This window comes from Triticum urartu, chromosome 7, assembly GCF_003073215.2.
Source record: "Triticum urartu cultivar G1812 chromosome 7, Tu2.1, whole genome shotgun sequence".
Classification (NCBI taxonomy): Eukaryota; Viridiplantae; Streptophyta; class Magnoliopsida; order Poales; family Poaceae; genus Triticum; species Triticum urartu.
The window spans coordinates 30,742,950-30,757,225 of record NC_053028.1 but is presented as its reverse complement, the minus strand read 5'-3'; the positions used below and the strand labels follow the sequence as shown (position 1 = coordinate 30,757,225).

Here is a 14,276-nt window from a genome sequence, read left to right as displayed (position 1 = left end):
AAATTTTAACTATTCAAATTTGAAAACTAATGGCACTAACAGAAAGTTTATAATTTTTCTAAAACTAATGGCACTAACAGAAAGTTTACAATTTTGCTGACCTAAAAGAAAAAAGAAATAAAAAATAAAGCAAAAAACAAAAGAAAATAAATAATGTAGAAAACAAAAAAACTGAAAAAAATAAAAATAGCAACAATAAGTATTTTTTTGTAAATAGAAACAAAATAAAATAAATAAAGCAACAAAGAAAACAAAAAACAAAAAAAAATGTTTTCAAATTTGAAAACTAACGGCACTAACATAAAGTTTATAATTTTTCTAAAACTAAAAGCAAAAAGAATTAAAAACATAAAGCAAAAAACAAAAGAAAATAAATAATGCAGAAAACAAAACAAAAAAACTGGAAAAAATAGCAATAATAAGTATTTTGTTGTAAGTAGGAACAAAATAAAATAAATAAAGCAACAAAGAAAAAAAAGTGTTTTCAAATTTAAAAACTAATGGCACTAACAGAAAGTTCATAATTTTTCTAAAACTAAAAGCAAAAAATAATTAAAAATAAAGCAAAAAACAAAAGAAAATAAATGATGCAGAAAACAATACAAAAAAACTGGAAAAAAATAGCAACAATAAGTATTTTGTTGTAAGTCTATACCTACTAATAAAGCAAGCCGTTCACCCATATTATTATTTATTTTTTGGAGATTTATTGTTATCCGAGGTGGTACTAACTTTTTATGAATGATTTTCCACGCGCAGGTGCTTTTATTGGGACAGGCCAAATTGTACCGGCCCAGCAAGGTGGCCTAGTGCAAAAAATTAGTGTCTGCAGCGCGATTTGAACTCTCAACCTCATGTACAACAACAAATTTCACGACCAACTCATATAGCTCACTTTGTGTCATAATGGAACATTGATAATCCTATTAAATAGTCCCACATTGCTCGCTTAAATCCAATCTTTTTAATTTATATACGCCTTGGATTTTTCTAGGTAAAAGAAGGCATCTCGGGAATTAATAAGGAAATAAATCATCCCGTAATAACGAAGGAAAGAGAAAGAATAAAGAAGGAATTAGGGATTTCGGGTGTGACAGAATACAAAAGGAAATTGGAGGAAAGAGGAAGGAAAATAGAAGGAAAGGGAAAGAAAATAGAAGGAGAAATAAATACGGAAAGTGGGATGCATGCGTGGGAAATATAGAAGGAAAGAATAAATGAGAGAGGAAGAAAAAAGAAGGAAATAATAAAGAGGAAAGAGGGAAAAAATAGAAGGAGAAGGAAATAATAAAGAGGAAAGAGGGAAAAAATAGAAGGAGAAAGAAAGAAAGTAGAAGGAAACATAAAGAAGGAAAGTGGGTGCATGCGTTGCCAATTAAACAAAGTTGTATTGTACGCCAAATTTTTCATCCGTTCACCCATTTTTTTTTGGAGATTTATTGTTATCCGAGGTGGTACTAACTTTTCTCTACTCTTAATGTCTCAGTTGGTAGGTCGCATTCCGGGTTTAATTTTCGTCCCACCTCTCCTGGCTTATTTTCGTCCTCCCTCCCATCTCCAATTCCCCCGCTCCCACCTCCTATTTTCGTAGGGTTTTTTGTCGTCGGTTTTTTTCGCCGGTTTTTATTTGTCTCCCTCCCATTGGTTTTACAGTGCAGAGAAAACCATCCCTGCACGCCTCTCCACGATCCCTACCCGATTCACGCATCTCACCCTCCCTCCTGCACGAGCATCCGCCGCCGCCGGTGCGTTGGCTGCCTCCCTTCCCCATCGCCGGCCACCTCTCGCCCCTCATAGCCGGTCGCCTCCCTCCACTAGATGCCGACCACCTACTTCACCGCGCCGACCGCCTACATCCCAGCCGCCGGCCATGACCAGATCCACACCGGTGTTCCCGCACCGGCGTTCCCGCATCGGCGCCACCACGACCACGCAGCGGCAGAGGAGTCCTCCTCCTCCCACCACCGCCGCCACCACCGCGCCCTCCTCCTTTCACCTCCACGCCCATCCATCCCTCCCTGCTCACGCCCGAAACCCTAGCCCGCGGGCGGCCATGGTGACCGAGCTCAGGATCCGCAGTATCTTCCTCTCCTCCGAGAGCAAGAGCGGCAACTTCCGCAAGGGTATGCCATGAATCCCTTCTCTTCTTCTGGCCTTCTTCATCTCCACATCTGATTCGTGTGTGTGGTCTATATATGCAGTCAGTTTGCTCCCTCCGATCTGCTCTGCATGCGTGAAGGGGCCCGGCCAAAGAGAAGCTGCTGCTGTTGCAGGTTCTTCCTCATCCCCGCTGTAGGTGGTAAGCCATATCCCTCTCCCTCCTCTCTCACCCCCATCTTGTCTCTATAGGCAAGCAGTCTGCATGTTAGCAGGCACATGAATCAATCAAAATACCTTTTTGATTGATATATACGTGTACTGAGAGGAGAACCATGTTAAAGAATCACAGTGTGTGATGTTATATTTCGTTTCTTGCTAAACTCCGAGGTTGCATTCATTTCCTTGAACAAATGTTTGAACCTTTTGTTGTAAAGTTGTAGATTGAATTTAGTTGTCACAACTTTTTTGGTTGTTGCTTGCCTGAATGAGATCAGTAGACATTATTCAGATAACTGAATTAGACGCTGTTGTGTGTAGTCTTTGTTGGAAATACATACTATACCGACAGACAAATGAAGTTCACTGAGAAATCTATGGTTTTGACCAATACAAGGATTGAGTACTCTTATCTCATTCATCATTACAAGTTGTATCTTTCAGAATTAGGTGTTCGTACAGTTACCATTTACTGTATATTATTTTCTACAGTAATTGTCAGGATTAGGTGTTTGTTGGTAATATAAAATGATAGATGTATAGAGTTCACTGAGAAATCCAAGGTTATGATCAAGATGATAGGTTAAAAATTAAGGATCAAGTACTCTTGTCTCATTGATCATTACAAGTTGTAATATTCAGGATTATCTCATGCAGTGTTTATCAATATCCAGGATTAGGAAAAAATGTACTCCTATCTTGCAACTTTGTTTCAGCTTCAGGCAAAGTGCACAGTTAAGAACCTCATGCTGCTGTGAGAGAAACTTAGCACAATCTTTACTATCTTTTTTTCTTGACAATCGTATCTTGCCTGAATCAATTTAGTACTCATGTTCAGATAACTGAAACTAGACACTGTCTTGTAGTGGATGTATAGAGTTCACCAAGAAATCCAAGGTTGTGAGCAAGACGGCAGCTTTAGAATTGATGATCAAGTACTCTTATCTCATTTATTACTACAAGTTTCACGATTCAGGAATAGAGCGTTCATCCGTGGCGCGGCCGCCTCCTTCCCCTCCCTCCACCACACGCTGCCTACCGGATCTCGCCGTTGAGCGCATCGGCCCGCCGTCTCCAACCACCCCCGTCTATGATCCGAGCCGACTACAGGGTAGCCACCACTGCCACCGAGGACAAGGTCGCCTGTGGAAACCACCACTACCTCCGGTCCTTCGATCTCTCCCCTTCTCGTCACTCCTCACGGCCCGCTCCGCAGGGCTCGGCCTTCTCGGCGGGGATTTGCTTTTTGGCGAAGAGAGGCGGCTGCATGCGCCATGGTGCCGATCCAGTCATCGTTGGTATTCAAGTTGCCACCTAACGAATCTGTTTTTATTTCTTATTAGGTACCTGAAAGGCTGAACCTGATCTGATGAAGTTGCTTGTCAGACTACCTTCCTTTTATGAACTCAAAGGTCAAGAGACCAAGGTATCGTGAGGAGTGCATATGGCCTGATGTTCCTTGTGTGTATCGTGAGGATTTGGGAGCATCGGCGACGGACAATTAACTAGCTAGGTCATGGTATTATGATGAGCCAGGTCATGGTACACAGGTTAACTACACAAGCTTCTGCTATTTTATTGTTGGTCGTTCCCGTCCACTGCTGCCAACAGTCAATTTTCTGCAGGGTTTTTATTTCTTTCTCTTCCATCGAAAGTTCCCTTTTGCCACTGATTAATTAGTTGATGCATGTGGAGATTTTCGATACTAGGAGAACCAATTCTAAATATGTGCAATTCCATCTATCTAGCATCAATGTCGGGTGAGGTTAGACTACAAGAAAGACTAGATATTAAGCTTGTCCATTCCGTCTACACCTTTTGAATCTGAAGTGACTACTGTTGTAAATAATGCTACTTGAGTACCTGGTTGATTGGTTTTGTTTATTGTGGCATTGATTAGCCTACTACATTAGTGGTGTCAGCTATATTTTGTAAGTTTGTTATAGATTCCATTTGGGTATATGTGTGTGTGATTGAAAAATAATGGTTTAGATATCAATTGCTACAGTTTTATATAATACTCTTTGATCTATGGTGCTAGGTCTGCCGCTGCGTGCATGACAACATGAGGTGCCGCAATCGGCGTGGTATGCTGGTGGATGATGGCGACAGTGAGATGGTTGGCAAGGATTATGAGAGGTCGGCGAGCAGCACTCCTTCCTCTCTTCCCTGTGGAGAAGATGACCTGCAGCTCATTGACTGCTGAGTTCCCTCGAGTCTCTCTTTCTTCCGGCAAGGTAAAGTTCAGTTTTCTGGTGACCATGTTTATTAAATTCTATGGTAGAATCCATATTGATTCTAAGATGACATTATAGTGCATTTTTGTCCAGACATATGATTTTTCATCATCTGGTGTACGTCGATATAGCACAGCCCACACATACCCTCCTACCCTGAGTAAATCTGAATCCCCATATTTCAGTTCTGAACTCCAAAATGTCGTACTCAAATGGCTTGACCCCAGATCCATGTTCTGGACTCTTGATAGTTTGCGAGGCCTTTTCATTTAGCTGCTCAATCTACATATGCAGAAAACCACTCTCTGGATGCGTGCATTTCTGGCTGTACTTGAAGCTCTCTCCAACAATCTCCTTCTCCATCCATACTTATTTCATAAACCAAAACCTTGCGTTTATCACAATACCTATTTTAAGCTCACTCAGGATGACAAATATAGTCACAAAGTTTTTTGGTTCTTCGGTGTTGATAAAAAGAACACCTTTTTTCTATTTCCTCTGATCCTTGTTTAGTAACTACAACTCTCATGTTGTATTTGCTTTTACTGTTTCACCTTACCGTGAGTATGTTTTTGACTCATTATTTGCTCACTATTGTTCAGATTCTACATCAAGGCTTGTGGCTTACCTTATGGATCTTAATTAAGTCACCCCTTGTAATTTCCTGAGGTGCTACCTCATCATTCTTAGGTGGCTCCTTTTTTCCAGTTTGTGGCAGTTGATAGTTGTGTAGTACATGGATGGGGAGCTACTTATTTAGCCTATCAAAGAATTATCTCACTAGATGTACGTAGGGAAAGAGAGCTCTTATATTGACACTCCTAGCACTTGATATAGCGTAAGCTTTTTTTCAAGTTGTTTATAATCTTGTGCTGGAAAATAACAATCATAGATTGCTAGGCATTTGCCATATTGCCATGCTAACTGAAAATTGATGTAATCTCTGGTCTAAAATGTTGTAGCTTGTTCTTTTGTACTTTCATACACTCATACTGACTACACATAATGTCAAATGATGCGAGTGCCAGTATATATCATCTATGGAGTTGCTTGTGCTATTGGAATTTCACCAGTTGCTCTAGAGGTATGCTTTGTGAAAATACTTCATTAGTATATCATCATTAAATGATGCACTGTTGTTTTATAGTGGAGTGTGATATAGATCAGATTTCTTTTTGTATTCATTTCTGATATTGTTTCCTCTGTTCCTTTGATGGTTTCGACGACTCTTACTATATATAATACCATAAAATACAGTTTTTCAATCACACACGCAATTTACAGTGGCGAGCTACCAGAATTTTTGTGTGTCAAAAAACAGAGTTTTGAGTGGTTCTGTACTCTTTCGAATGTAATTTTTTTTGAAAATTTCAAGAATTTCTTCCAGTTTTATAAACTGAACTCCTGCATTAAGGTGTCCAGAATTGTTTTACAATGTGGAGTTTTCTGAATCCAAAAAAAATGATTAGCATAGATAACCACTACATATAGTACATGAAGGTTGGTTATGCATGGAGAATGAGGTTAGAATTGTTAGAAGTTAGAACTGGGAGTTTTCCAGCACATGACGGTTGCGGCCGTCTTCCAGCATATTGTTGCTTTTCAGCAGAACAAGATGTTCGTCTCTTTGTCTTATGGACTTCAATAAGGTCGATGGTAGCTTGCTGAATAGGTTAAGGGAGACCCCACAGATTTCTAATGACCACACAGGGTATTCTTGCCGGTGCTGCTGCTGGCAGAGGCGCGTGGTTGACAGGAGGAGCCGGGGAGTCATGATGGTGGACATGTGGATGTTATCATGGCATTGACACATTTCGCTCTACCAACACTACATACCAACGTGACTGAATGTTATCGTGCCTTAGATGCCCTATCAAATTCTTGCTTGACTTTTTGGTTTTGTATGCCCGGATGTATGTTTCAGTTCCTACATGGTATTTCTCATGTGGAGTTGAAACCACACTTGGTTGGTCCAATAGCAAATAATCATATGTTTCACTCTGAAATCATATTGCATATAGAGTGATGTTACGTTCTTGTGCAAATTACTGCACACATATACATGGAGTTACCTGAAAAAGTCTCACACTTGGGCTCCTGCAAGTAACACTGTCTCTCGCTTGTAGAGTTTGCAAGTGGTTATAATTGTCATACTACTAGGTAACAACCTTACTCGAATCAGCCTTGACCTTGTATAATATACATAGTAATATGTAGTGAGTTGAGCGTGTGTGTCCTGTGGAGGCGCTGTGCACCTTCAGGGTCATGATGGCCATCTGCTGTCGAGCTTCACCGCCTCACGCAGCAGGACTGACTCTGATGACCTGTTTAGAGCAGGTTCGATCCAATCTACCTTTTATTTCCATGGCCTTCCCACCTCCACCCCTATTATTGCTATTTTACTTAGTGCGTGTTTTGAGAAGATCAGGCTGCATGTTGTTCTATACTTCTTTGCCTTTAAAAAAAGCTTGGTTTTTATACATAATTTAGCATTGGTAAACTAATAAAATTTAATCATGGAGAAGGACATGAGCTTGCACATAGTTTTTAGTAGATGACGACATAAATTGTGGCATTGGTCGCAATCTAGAAGTTTTTCAGGTGAGTCACATGGTTTAATTTGGAGAAGCACGAGCTAGGATGCAGTCACATATTTTTTAATGGTTCCTGCCTATTCCTTGTGGTATTATCAATATTTTCTAATTGAATTGAACTTCTATGTGATAACCTTCCAGATCCAAATCCTACTTCAGAAAGTGTATATGAGCAAAGGTCTGCACCTAAACGTTATCAGAAGTGAGGTCTTAGACAAGGTAATGTTTTTCTATCTGATGAACTAGACAAGGTAATGTTCGAACTTGGAAGTGATCAAATCATATACTTTGGTATGAAAGAGTGTAAACTAACTATTACATGTACATCTTAGCTCTAGATTTTCAGTTTGTGCTTGTCTAATGTAGAAAATGTTGTCCACGAAACATGGACTGAAGGTCAGAAAATATCATTCATCCTTGTGTTGCAGTAAAATATATCTCTTCATTACAAAAAATAGTCCATTTAGATTTCGGAGCAGTATATGCCGAGTATCTATACTCACCAGAGTCGAATTTTCTTTAAGATAATTTTAAGAGGTACTGCTTAAGTTCCACATGCAATGTGTTGTAGCATAATTTATCTTATTCTGTTAATTACAAAATTATCTCTGAATAACTTACAGATATATCAAAATCTCACAAATTCGGATAGACCATCTAGCGTACTTCTTAATTTTGGTATTGGCGGTGACATTGTTATTCGAGATTATTTTGTTGTTAACTTTTTTTGCCCTTTAAATTTGAAATACTTGAAACATGATCTGAGTGCTTCTTCTTGATCTGGTCGGTGAGTGAGGAGGTAAGAAACAGGGACATTGAGGCACATTGGGCTTAGAATTTAGGGAAATAGAAACCATCTAAAGTCTCTCTACCCTAAAATAAATCTTAACCTTATAATGAAGCTTGGTTTAGTATTTTTTTTCTCTACGAAAGACCAAGTAATCTGATATCGAGCTTGTTCTTTTATAGTAATTGAATTTTGAGTTTCTAATGATTGTTCATGCCTAATTGGCAATATATATTGACAACAAATTATTTTTGTTGTCAGATGAAGGGCATAACCGATGGCACCAGCGGGAGGTGAGTGCCGGTGGAGATAAGTGAGAAAAGGAGTAGCGTGAGGCGGTAGACAGCCTTGAAGAGGATGAGAGGGCCTGCTGCTGGGGTTTGCTCCTAGGTATTTTTGGGTCAGTGCCAGCGGCCCAGGTATCTTCTTCCGTCTCTGGATCCTAAATTGTATATCTCTAATCTGCAATGACATGCAGTAGTGACGGATACAAGTGTGTGGCTGCTCCAGTGCCGCCGCATACTCTAGTACAGCCCAAACGTGGATGCAGGTGGATGTGGGCACCGTGGCCGCCACCAAGGATGTGGGCGTCGCGCCACAACTGGCGTGGACGCGGTGGGAACGCCAAAACTGTCAAGGACACGGGAGCCACACTGCAACCTTAGTGTTTTCCCTAATTTCTTTAGGTATGTGAGGTCGATTTAATATTCACATATATGCTGAAATTTTGACACCGAAGAACCAGCAATCGAGTTATATGAAATTTCTTGCGAGAGCTATACCCTTCTTTTTAGTACTGAGAAATTCTCATGAGTACCAATGGTGAAATTTTCAGGTCTAAATACTGGATGAGATTCTCATTTCTGGCATTCTTCATGAACCTATCAAGGAGAACATTTCAATACTAATTGCCGCAAAGGTGTTCTCAACACCGGCTAGCAAGAAGAGAGTATGTTTTTTAATGCTCACTGTTGTAAGCTTGATTCACACGGAGCTTCTCAATGTTGTACATGTAGTTTGTGAGTAACAGAAATAAAACCTATTACTTCATTCTTGTCTTGTACCTCCGATTCATATCCCACTAATCAGTAGACTTCAGTTATGTGCTTCAATATTAGGAAGTCATTATCTTCTACTCCCTCCGTTCCTAAATATTTGTCTTTCTAGAGATTTCAACAAGTGACTACACACGGAGCAAAATGAGTGAATCTACACTCTAAAATATGTCTATATACATCTGTATGTGGTAGTCCATTTGAAATCTCTAAAAAGTAATATATTTGGGAACGGAGGGAGTAAAACAAATTTTGTTACCTACTCAAACATATTTTGTTCTTGTGTTTCTGATAAATTTTCTATAAAAAATGTGTACAATAGAACCTGCAGAACCTGCATTGGACCATGATCATTTGCTCTATCCATTTCTTCTAAAGAGTACAGATTCCTACGCATTCATAAATATGATTTAGTGTGCTATTACATTTCTTGGAATCAGATGCTATATTTTCTGTGGGAATTCGTTGACACAGTTCCTTACAAAAGTTGTATCTTTGAAACGGACAAATAGCTCTATGTAATTCTATCATATTCTGATTTTGAGGCAAGTATACCAGTTATCTTTTTCCTTTCTAGCAAGGTACCATAGTACATGTTATGAAATTCTCCTTTGCCTTCCAGGTGAACCAAATAGGCGTCTTTTTAACAAATGGAGGGAATTCGTTTGTCAATAAAAGTAAATTTGTCACAAGGGATGTTGTCTTATTTCTTCAAGTATAAGCAATGTTGTCTTATTTCTTCAAGTATAAGCAAATGAACAGTGTGTTGAAGTTAACAAGTTTCTATCCTTATTCCTCTTATTAATTGTGTGTTATCCCGATTTATACATGTAACAATGATGAATGGTGATGATGTAAGGAGAGCCATTCTGTTTCCTTGAACAAAACAACTCTCTATCCTTATTTCTCCTAAAAGCTTTCAGACGATACTCACACCATATGATTCCTTGAAACATAGTAGTATTTTTCACATCTATTACAATCCAAGGTTTTTTTAACTAATATTATTCTTTATATTCGTAAGTAGTATAAAGTTGCCCCAAAATTGGTAATATGATTTTGGATGATATATTATGATGCTGACAAGGAGGTTATTGGTGTTGAATAAAATAGCAGTATGAAATAACCCTCCATATATGTGTTTGTTTTTAATCTGAGCCTTTCAATTCAACTGAAATTTTTACTTGTACAATATTTACTGTCTTTTGCCTCTTGTTTTGCAGGTTATCTGGAATGATGGTAGGTATTAATGAAGTAGTCCACGTTAGCTGGACTGGCTCAAATCTTAGCAATTTAGAACCTCAATATCTTGGGGCTGCCTTGCAGTATTTCAGAGAGCTGTATTATTCCCGGACATTTTATATTGCCTCGCGATGAGAGTTGAAAGTGGGCTGATGTGCTGTCAGAACCTCTCCCCCCCCCTCTCTCCCTCTCCTTCTCTCTAATGGATAATAACCTACACATGTGAGATGATTGAATCTTAAGCATAAATAATAAAGCCATTCAAGTGTTATTATCATTTGTAATGAAGTGCAAAATAAAGAGTTCAATGTTTCTATTTTTTGTCAAAATATATTGCAAGTGAAGTGAAGTTTAATTATTATTTTTTGTTATTGGCTATCTTTTCAATCTATGTTAAAGTTGACATACAATAGTACAAATTTTACAAAGCCCGTGGCAACGCACGGGCAGTCTACAAGTTATGAATGATTTTCCACGCGCAGGTGCTTTTATTGGGACATGCCAAATTGTACCGGCCCAGCAAGGCGGCCCAGTGCAAAAAATTAGTGTCTGCAGCGCGATTTGAACTCTCAAACCTCATGTACAACAACAAATGTCACGACCAACTCATATAGCTCACGTTGTGTGATAATAGAACGTTGATAATCCTATTAAATAGTCCCACATTGCTCGCTTAAATCCAATCTTTCTAATTTATATACGCCTTGGATTTTTTTAGGTATTAAGAAGGCATCTCGGGAATTAATAAGGAAATAAATCATCCCGTAATAAGGAAGGAAAGAGAAAGAATAAAGAAGGAATTAGGGATTTCGGGTGTGACAGAATACAAAAGGAAATTGGAGGAAAGAGGAAGAAAATAGAAGGAAAGGGAAAGAAAATAGAAGGAGAAATAAATACGGAAAGTGGGATGCATGCGTGGGAAATATAGAAGGAAAGAATAAATGAGAGAGGAAGAAAAAAGAAGGAAATAATAAAGAGAAAAGAGGGAAAAAATAGAAGGAGAGAGAAAGAAAGTAGAAGGAAACATAAAGAAGGAAAGTGAGATGCATGCGTTGCCAATTAAACAAAGTTGTATTGTATCTTGTCATACCAAGCGCTGGATCTCTCGGGCAGATGCAAAGCTGATTAGATGATCAAACAAGTAAAGTTTTTAAAGGAACAAATCTGGCAGTCGCCTTTGGCTTTATGCCAAATGATAAAAAGATTGAAGTGTAGTTTTCTTGAAAAAAAATTACGTCCTTTGGTGTGCTCACAACTTCAACTATATCAAATGTTTACAAATGGTCATTTACCCCCTATTGTTAAAAACTGAAGCATTTAGTCTCTCAGACTAATTAGAGTGTTTTTCATAGAAAAACTGAACTAATTTTGTATGACACTTGACACAGTCGAAATTTTTGACCATTTGATTCCATCTTCTGCCGCGGGATCATCATCCCACCCACCTATAACATACGCGCCACATCGGTTAGTCACGATTCTTAAAATATGGATGTTCATGTTTACTAAGCGTACAATTGTTTTTTTTGTGGTTTAATTGAAGACCATTGGTAATTATGGCTAAAAAATATCATAGTTTTCCTACACGGTCCAGGGCTTATTCAATTACTAAACTGATGACTTTTTTCTTTATTTCTAAATTTATTTAACCACTTTTTTGTAGCTGAATTACTAGGTGTTGTGTTTATGTGCACATGCCATGGGTGAACTATTTCTATATATCTGAATTGTTGATGTCGGGAACTAAGATGCGATATTGTGATACTAATATTTGACGTGTTGGAATTGTTTAACTCAAGAGCAAAATATTAACTATAACACCCCAAAAAATATATGATTAAATCATAAAATAAAAGTCTTCATTTTTGGTCATGTGCTATGTTTTCCGAACAACCGAACAAATCTTTTCTCTTATTTTTTTGCTCAATCCACTAGCGCCCGTCACCAAAGTACAAGGAGTCCGACTCGGAGTCCCAGCTGTAAGTGACACAAATTCCACACTTTTTTCTATTATATTAGTCAGAGATGGAGGATCTTTGTACAACACTCCTAATATCATGGAACACGAACTGTGCTCCACTACCGAGTCCATCACCTTGGTCGACATTGGCTCATGGAAATTGGTGTCGCCTCCATAGTAAAGCAAGGACCTTGTACTAAAATGCACTTTACCATTTTTGATAAAATATGATATTTGTTGGGCATCACTAAGCAGTGCCAGCAAAGGCGTGTGGAGATACTCACAACTAGGTAGATATTTTTGTGGTTCAAATTGCATGCACCTTTAGTACACTTATGAAATACTACAATGATTTATTTTTTTGCGCAAAACTTCTTTTCATGTTGTTTCTCGGCCTGGAGGATTTCAAGGAGTTTGTTGATGTCGTCATGTCTCGTGATGGGTCATTGGGTTAGTGAGGTGGTGCTTTTTGTCTCCCGTTGTGCAACGGGCATTTATGCTAGTAGAAACAAAATAAAATAAATAAAGCAACAAAGAAAAAAAAGTGCCACCTACTGGGCCCCCACGGCCTGAATACGACTAGAAACCCTACCATGGGCCAGAATTCAGGCCCACAGGAGGCCCAGTAGGCCCACAGGCACACAGTGCAGGGTTAGGCCCGAAAGGCTGCATTTGAGAGGAGCTCGAGAGGGAAGGCACAGCAGCGCTTATAAACCACTCTCGAGCTCTATCAGCTAGCGAGGTGGGACTAAAGTTTTGGCGCGGGGCAGCACAAGGCCTTTGGTCCCGGTTGGTGCCAGCAACCGGGACTAAAGGGGGCATTGGTCCCGGTTCGTGGCACAAACCGGGACCAATGCCCCCCTTTAGTCCCGGTTGGTGCCACCAACCGGGACCAAAGGCCGCCGCTTCCCGCCCTTTGGGCTGCTGAAAAGAGGCCTTTGGTCCCGGTTGGTGGCACCAACCGGGACTAAAGGGGGCATTGGTCCGGTTTGTGCCGAACCGACCAATGCCTTTGCTATATAAGCCAGCACTTAGGAAATTTTCACATTTCCCTCGCAGTTGCCCTCGACGACGCCGAGCACATCGACGCCGCCAGGCTGCCCCGACGCCGCCCGCCGCCCCCGCCGTCGCCATCGTCCGCGCCCGTCGTCGCCGTCGCCCGCGCCCTTGCCGGCCGTCGCCCGCGCCCTCGCCCCCGCCGTCGCCGTCCCTGCGCCCGTCGTCGCCCGCCCCCGCCGTCGCCGTCGCGCGCGCCCTCGCCGGCCCTCGAAGATATATGTATTTTTTTGATGTATATCCATATATGTATGTATGTATTTTTACATGTTTTTGTATGTATGTATGTATTTTTTCAATTGTAATGATGTTTTAAAAATACATATATGCAAAAGTTAGATTTTTAATTAGAAAAGTTTTATCTATATATGTTCTCTGATTTAGTACATTTTAGGTTAGTTTCATTTTAAAAAAAGTTTTATATATTTAGGAAGAAAGAATAGAAGGAAGAAGAAAGAAGAAAAGGTTTTATATATGAGGGTCGAGAGGGGGTCGACGGTCGCCGACGGTTCGAGGGTCGAGAGGTGGTCTAGGGTCGCCGAGGGGTCGAGAGTCGTCGAACATGAGAGGAAGAAGAGGAAAAAAAGAAGAGGAAGAAAAAAAAGAAGAAAGAATAGAGGAAAACTCTAAAAAAAAGAGGAAGAAGAAGAAAAAAAGAGGAGAAGAAAGAATAGAGGAAAACTCTACCGCTCGGCGACCCTCGTTCCTGATAAAAAAAGAGGAAGAAGAACAAGAAAAAGAGGAGAAGAAAGAATAGAGGAGTTCAGGAAACCCTAAATAGCAAGTATCGTGGGTGTGAGATACATGTGGCCGTCGGTGTCAGACACTACATCCACATCCCACAAGTGACGCGAAGCCCTCGACGACCCTCGTTCCCGATAAAAAAAAAGAGGAAGAAGAAGAAAAAAAGGAGGAGAAGAAAGAATAGAGGAGAAGATCTCTTCTTCTCCTTTTTTTCCTTCTTCCTCTTCTTTTTTTTATCCTTGAAGCGTTGTCGAGGCCACCCCAAACCCTAGAGAAGCAGCGTCG

The 14,276-nt window shown here is 39.9% G+C and overlaps 1 long non-coding RNA gene across 1 annotated transcript; it reads left to right on the top strand.

The window, feature by feature from the left end:
- Positions 1-1,994: 1,994 nt before the first annotated feature.
- Positions 1,995-4,655, top strand: LOC125521683. Its single transcript, XR_007289396.1, has 3 exons — positions 1,995-2,123; positions 2,202-2,299; positions 4,358-4,655. It is a non-coding gene; the product is annotated as an uncharacterized LOC125521683 (long non-coding RNA).
- The last annotated feature ends 9,621 nt before the right edge of the window (positions 4,656-14,276 follow it).